Source organism: Chiloscyllium plagiosum, unplaced genomic scaffold, assembly GCF_004010195.1.
Source record: "Chiloscyllium plagiosum isolate BGI_BamShark_2017 unplaced genomic scaffold, ASM401019v2 scaf_3840, whole genome shotgun sequence".
Classification (NCBI taxonomy): Eukaryota; Metazoa; Chordata; class Chondrichthyes; order Orectolobiformes; family Hemiscylliidae; genus Chiloscyllium; species Chiloscyllium plagiosum.
The window spans coordinates 1-7,376 of NW_025211425.1; the positions used below are offsets into that span (position 1 = coordinate 1).

The following is a 7,376-nucleotide window of genomic DNA, read 5'->3' on the forward strand; positions in this document are numbered from 1 at the left end:
CAAATTCCTTAATAATTACTGTTAGAATCCTGAAAAAAGGATATACTGTACCATTTTTCAAACAGTCAATAAATTAAATTGTGAACCTCAGTATACTTGTTACCCAGACCAATTATTATGCAATTATTGTAATGGTAATGACTTAATAATTAATGCTAAATCCTAAACAGATAAATTGGTTCAATACTTTGTAAGCATGTTGTTCTGAAATTGATTGGATATTTATTAAGATCGGTAAACTGAGGGATCAAATATAATAGCTCGCTTGATAGAATTGAAGGAAAAAATGAGACAGTGTTTATTGAACAGGATTGTTTTTGTTTAAAAATGCAGTTGATGCAAGAATAACATATTTTCCTCCATTGGTTTTCTTGTAGAGACATGTTTTTTTTAAAAAAATATTGTCATGATTCAATGTTGAGACACTTGTGTCAGAGTCTGCCAAGGGAAGAGTGACAGAGAAAGAAATATTTAAAAAAGCAGAAATGAAAGGAACTGGCGAGCAGAGGAGCTCCAACCGTAGTGTCTCGCCCTGCTAACATCTTATTGGGTGAGCTGGAATGCAGACTAGTAAAGCAACAAGCTGACACAGTCATATGCACAGAATCATAGCTTAAAATGTCCTAGACACCATCGTCACCATCCCTGTACGTCCTGTCCCACCGGCAGGGGACATGAATGTAACTGAAATGCTGGAACACGCAGGGTAATGGACTAAGATCTGCTGAATATGATCAATGTGATTTATTTGACACTTCTCCAGAATATTAAACTCCAGTCAAATTTGAAAAGTTACTAGCGTCATCAGACTTTAATTACAAATGTCAGAAAAAAAATTTCAGAAAGTTACAGCACAGATCGAGGCCACTTGGCCAATCCTGGGTATGTGTTGGCTGTAATAGAACTCCCCAGGCTTTACAGCTTTTTGTACTCACCATTGAGAACAACAATTTCAGACTGTACTCTGCCCTCTATGCTTTTATAATCTGTTTTTTAAATATATTTCTTTTACAGCTGCACAACTTGTTTCCTGGTTTCTTTCTCCATTCCCCGTGGCCTTGAGGGACTACCATTTCTGCTGTTTAATCTCTCCTGCCTTGTCCTGTGTGACAGACTGTCTTTATGTCCTTGTCTCACCCCCACCTTACTCACAACCTGTTACATTTCTGATGGTTCCCAGACCTCTCTAACTTTCACTGCACCCTCTGGGTCAATGGCGCGAGTTTTGAATTCTCTTCCTCCTGAGGTAATCAGAAATCTTTCCGGTTGCAGATTTTATTTTGAAAAGTAGAGCATTTGTGTCAGAGTCAAGTATTTGTGAGCCTTCATCCTCAAGTCCGAGCATTTGGATGTAATTTGTGACCCTCCCACAGATGTGTAACTTTACTGGATTGGCCATGCTAACATGGCCGCAGTGTGCAATTTAGGTGGGTTGGGCTAACCATGGTTACTGTGGGGTTATGGGGGTAGGGTGGGTAAGCAGGTCATTGCAGACTCGATGGGCCGAATAGACTCTTTCTGCACCCACTGGATTCTGTGATTCTAACTAGTTGTGATTGTTGTCCCATTTTCCTCATGCCAAGTTCATTCAACTCAGATACATATGATTCTGTGGGTGCTCACTCACTCCTTCCCTTCAGTTTTATATCAATTTCACACTGTATGTGAGGGTGGGAACATAGCGGTTATAATCACCAGGAAAGGCTGAACAGCTCAAAACGCTTTTCTCAAGAAAAGAGGAGGCTCAGAGACAACCTGGTACAAGTAGAAAGCTTTGTGTCTGTGTTTTCAAAGATTTGTGGTTGAAATCATTGGATTGGAAGCATGTTTCATTGCCCCAGATCATCAAAGTTGCTATCTAAATGTGCATCTTTCTTTCTATCTGTCTGAGTTAATAATCAGATGGACAGGTCAGTGTCTGAGTGTTTTCCCAAATCCCTGATTGAATGTCTTCCCCCACAAACTCAGGTGCCTCACCACACACTGGGTCATGGAGAAACTGCCGTTACAATGAGAACTGTCTTTGCTGTCACCTCTCCTAGTGCTTCAGCCTAATCCCCACTTCCCTTCATTAAATCCCAGCAGCCTCTAGTCCACCCACATGGGTATGTTGAAGAGCATGACAGGAGATTGGATTGAAACCGAGAGTTCAATAGCCAGAATGAAAGAGGAAGAAGGAAATAAACGGTGATTGTGGCTCCCAGGGGATACAGACTCCAGGTTGAGTCCTTTGTGGGCATTCCCGCAGTAATACAAGACAGCATTCCATGATGAGAGTTACATGCGGGTGGCAGGAGAGGGAGCCACTGAACATTAGCAGGTTAGTTCAAACACAGGAGGTTTGTTCAGTCAGTAACAGTGTGTTCGACATGGAGGTTAAGTGAGGGGAAATGTTACCACAAGTTGCCGAGGGATAACTTTCATTGGAACAGGAGGAGGCCATTCAGCCCCTCAACTCTGCTCTGCCATTCATGATGTACAACTTTCAAAACCCTCTAATTTCATCAATTAACTCCTCTGCAACAGATGAGTATGGGAAAACTAAACATCTGCAAATGCTGGGAAATCAGAAACAAAATCAGAAATTGCTGGAAAAATTCAGTAGGTCTGGCAGCATCTGTGCAGAGTGAACTGTTTGTGTCCAGTGATCAGTCAGGTGACCAGCTGCAGCTGACCATTCTGCTGTTTCTGTAACACTGGAACAGGTTCTGGTACGAGGGGAATGAGATTGTCAATAACAACTGAGAGAAACAGGAGGACGTGCTCAATCAGAATTAGGAATTCACTTACCCCTCCCAGTGGGACACTCATCGACACAGTCACACTGCGGAGAGGCCGCTCACCTGCCCCACGTATGGGAAGGGATTTACTCGATCTTACAACCTGCTGAGGCACCAGAGATAGCACAGTGGATTTAGACCTTTCACCTGCTCCATGTGTGGGAAAGGATTCATTCAACTCTCTCACCAGCGGAGACATTAGTGCATTCCCACCCGGGAGAGGCCATTCACCTGCTCAGTGTGTGGGAAAGCATTCACTCAGTCCTCTGACCTGCTTAAACACCAGGGAGCTCATTCTGGGGAAAGGTCATTCACTTGTTCCCAGTGTGGGGGGAGATTCAATCAAATGCAGCACCTGCAGAGTCCCCAGTGAGCCCACACAGGGGAGAGGCCATTCAGATGGTCAGTGTGGGAGAAGGGATTCAGTGATTCATCCCACCCCCTGAGACCCCAGCGGGTTCACACTGGGTAGGAGCTGTTCACCCCTCTGTGTGACAAGGTATTTGCTGCATCTTCAACACGACTGACAGCCCAGTGAGTGGACACAGGGAAGTGGTCATCCCCCTGCTTCGTGTGGACTGCAGGACTCCGATTCTGATGTTACTATCCATCAGAATCAGGAGTGGACCTTGTACACTGTTGGAGTATTGATGTTGTTGTTAACCACAATAACTGGGCTGGAGTTGACTGAACTTATATTGCCACTTTCTGAACCTCAGGATGTCTCTCTGGGCAGTAAGTCTCCACAAACAGCAATGTGACAATGAGCAGGGATCATCTGTTTTGATTTAAATTGTGATTGTAGCACGGCTACTTCACAGCATCAGGCACAAGGTTGGAGTCCAGCCTTGGTCAACAGCCTGTGTGGTGTTCCCACATTCTCCCCATGATAGTGTGGGTCCCCTCCAGATGCTCTGGTTTCCTCCCACAGCCCAAAATTGTGCAGGTCAGGTGGATCAGTCGTGTTAAATTGTCCACAGTGTCCAGGATTGTGCAGACTAGGTGGATCAGCCATGGGAAATGCAGGGTTACACTGATAGAGTGCTCTGGGCGTGATGTTCTTCGGATGCTCTCCTTCCCCACTGTAGGGATTCTATTCCGTGATTGAGGATAAAGGCTACACAGCAGGTTATCCTTGGAGAAGGAGCATGTGGTGTGCATCAATGCTCTCGCTGCCTTTAGATAAAGGTGGGCACCGCAGGGGATATAGTGCTTTATCTCCACCGCTGCCCCCTCCCCACAACTCTATTTTGATTTAGTCCCTTCTCACTCGGTCACATGTAATGGTTTACTTGGCCCGTAATGGGCTTTGTTTGGAAATATTCAATTGGTTACACAAATAGTTTACTGCTGGTGATTGTATGTCTAGATTAGAGTGGTGCTGGAAAAGCACAGCAGGTCAGGCAGGATCCGAGGAGCCGGAAAATCTACGTTTTGGCAAAAGCCGTTTTCCAGCACTACTCTAACCTCGGCTCTGGTTTCGAGCATCTGCGGTCCTCATTTTTGCACTGCTGGTGATTATATGTTAACCAAAAGCAAAATGGCGTAATAATGATTTTGATGGTGGGAAGGCTGCTGTAATCACATTTCTGGATCGGAGAAATGGGGGAAAAAGAACGCTTCACAGCTCACAGAACGAGAACTGAAAAGCAGTTAAATCAAACCAATGGTTCAGACAGGGAAGGAATGTTTCCCTGGAGTTTGAGTAGCTGGAATAGACAGGATTTTGTTTTACAGAGGTTGAAAGCTTTAAAACTGTTATATTCAGACAGTTTACGTCATTTTCTTTAATTTTATTTGCTGTGCAAAAAACTTTTACAACATTTTAAAAACAAAATTTACAAACCTTGTGTTAAGGATAAATGTTAAATAAAATCCATCAAACCATCCCTCACTGAAAACTGTTGTGGAAGTGCAATCTCCTGGAGAACCCCTGCCTACTCCTTCCTACCCGGGCTCCATGCCTATATACAGACCTGGGAGATAGCAGCAGGAGGAGGCCATTCAGCCTTTCAATCCTGCTCCACCATTCAATGGGAAACAGCTGACCATCCAGCTCAGTCTCCTGTTCCTGCTGTGTTCCAATCCCCTTTCATGACTTTACCTGAAAGAACTATATCTAAGTCCTCAATGAGCTTCACTGCCTTTTGTTCCAGTGACGTTGCGGTGTTACTGTGTGGGTGTAGGCAGGGGTAATGTGATGGTGCTGCCTACTGGAGGATGCACTCAGCGTCCCTCATCATCCTGCAGTAACATCAACCGGGGTTCAGCAACTAGAGATAGAAACCGTTTCCAGGATAAGGACATCACTGGCTCAGCCAGCATTTGATCCCCATCTCTAGCTATCCTTGAGAAGATGGTAGTGAGCTGCAGTCTTGAACCATTCACAGTCCATTTGATGCAGAGAGACCGACAATGCTGGGAGGGAGAGTGTTGCAGGATTTTGGCCGAGTGATTCTCTATCTTTGCTTCTTCAAATGCTGGTTAACTTAATCATTATCTGCACATGATTTTGAGATTTCAGTCTGCAAATCTTCACCATCGAGCACCTTGTATAAAGGAATATGTACAGATTAGAAATTCAGAGCAGACAATCCTAGTTTCTCTGGAATATCTTTTCCCCCATTCTTCCCTCAAAGCTGTAACCCTCCAGCCCACTTACTCTCTCCCTCCATTCTGACTCTGCTGCCCCCTAACGTACACTCTCCACATTCTCATGGAGTAACTGATAAACAGATCCATGCCACCACTTCCCGTCCCTGGTCAGACTCTGCACCCTTTCTGGGTTCACTTCCTTTCCTTTCAGTTGCTGCAAGTCAATAATGTAACAGCAGAATGAAACAAAAGGAAACAGAAAGGGAGGTGGCAGATCCTGGACAGAAGAGGAACCTTCAGTCTGGGAGAATGGGTTAGATCCTTCTTTGTTTCCCATTAGTTGATTCCCACCATTACAATGAATTGGGGATGGAGAGTGGCCCTACATGGGTGTCGTGACACTTTGACCCCCCAACTGATCAATACTATAAGCAGATGCATTCCTCCTCCAGCCAATCACAGTGTGAAAAACTTTCTGCAAAGTATACTTACCCAAAGCACATGCTCCAAAACCCGCCCACATTCTGTACACGTACAGTGCCGGGGTTTCCCCACACACGTGTGGTCCCTGCCTCACGGATTGTGGGAGTTGTAGTCCCCATGAAGCCACTGGAGCCCTGCCTCTGGAAAGTGAATGAAAAGTGTGGACTGGAGAGTGTTGTGTATAGGATCCCCATTCAGACACAGAACATATGGACTGTCACTGGGTTTTACTGAGACATCTGCTTCCACAACCTGATTTTCTGATGCAAGGAATATAGATTCAGCCAACTGGGGCGTGGGGAGGTTAATAGGAGGAGCAGATTTTAAGCAGAGGTGACTCAATAGTTAGCATTGCTGACTCACAGCGTCAGGGACCTGTGATTCAGCCTTAGGTGACTGTGCGGAGTTTACATGTTCTCCCTGTATCTGTGCGGGTTTTCTCTGGGTGCTCCAGTTTCATCCCTCAGTCCAAAGATGGACAGGTTAAGTGGATTGGCTATGCTAAATTCCCACAGTGTCCATGCCAGGTTAAGCCATTAACCATGGGAAATACAGGGGATGGGTGAGTCTGAATGGGACGCTCATCATAGGATTGGTGTGGAATCGAAGGGTGAACACCCTGTTTCTGCAATGTAGGGATTTTATTCTATTCTCATGAAGAAGAATGTACCGATCTCAATGTGCTGTGAATCTGTGGAATTCCATATTCAAACTGCAGTGGATGCCAGGACAATGAGCAAATTTACTGAAGAGATAGAGATGTTGAATTTGCAATGAGAAGAAGGGTGAGAGAGGGAGCAGATGGGGAAGTCCAGCTGAGACCGAGGTGAGCTCAATCATCACCGTATTAAATGGTGGAGCTGGTTCGAAGGGCTGCACTGCCTCTCCTGTGCCCAGGGCTTATCTTCTTATGGTAATAACTGGAAAGCTGAATCCAAAACTCACCACCTTCACCAAAGGAGATTTTCGGAAAAAGCAAGATAGTCAGGTGGGTTAGCGTTCCAAACTTATATAGCAAGGAAGCATGTGGGAGATAATGATTTTTCAATTTTAAACTGAGGTGAGTTAAACAAGTTCTCGTCCAACAGATTTAATTGGATCTTGATGAAGGAGCAACGCTCCGAAATCTAGTGTGCTTCCAATTAAACCCGAGGGACTATAACCTGGTGTTGTGAGATTTTTAACTTTGTACACCCCAGTCCAACACCAGCATCTCCAAATCATGTAAACTGAGGGGCGACAGTGATTTATGGTTTTAGACTGTGTAGTACATTCACAACGTCCAGAATACTCTGTTGTGAATATCTATCCTGTACTTTATTACAAAGCCAAGATCGCTGACAATGAAAACCAAAACACCCAGGAAACATCGCCTCACCTCGTAATCTGATAAAAGACTTGTGATAAGTCTGGTTGAATTTAGAATACTGTTGGAAAACGGGAAGATTAAATCCAATCCCAAGATCCTGTGCTTAAACAAAGGAGACTACAATAGGATGAGGCAGGAGTTGGCTAATG

At 44.7% G+C, this 7,376-nt stretch overlaps 1 long non-coding RNA gene across 1 annotated transcript in view; it reads right to left on the reverse strand.

Moving 5' to 3' along the window:
- Positions 1-5,290: 5,290 nt before the first annotated feature.
- The window catches only part of LOC122547040, an 8,782-nt gene continuing 6,696 nt past the window's right edge, over positions 5,291-7,376 (reverse strand). The window contains exon 3 of the long non-coding RNA XR_006310872.1: positions 5,291-5,329. This is a non-coding gene — a long non-coding RNA (uncharacterized LOC122547040). The remainder of the gene's footprint in view (positions 5,330-7,376) is intronic.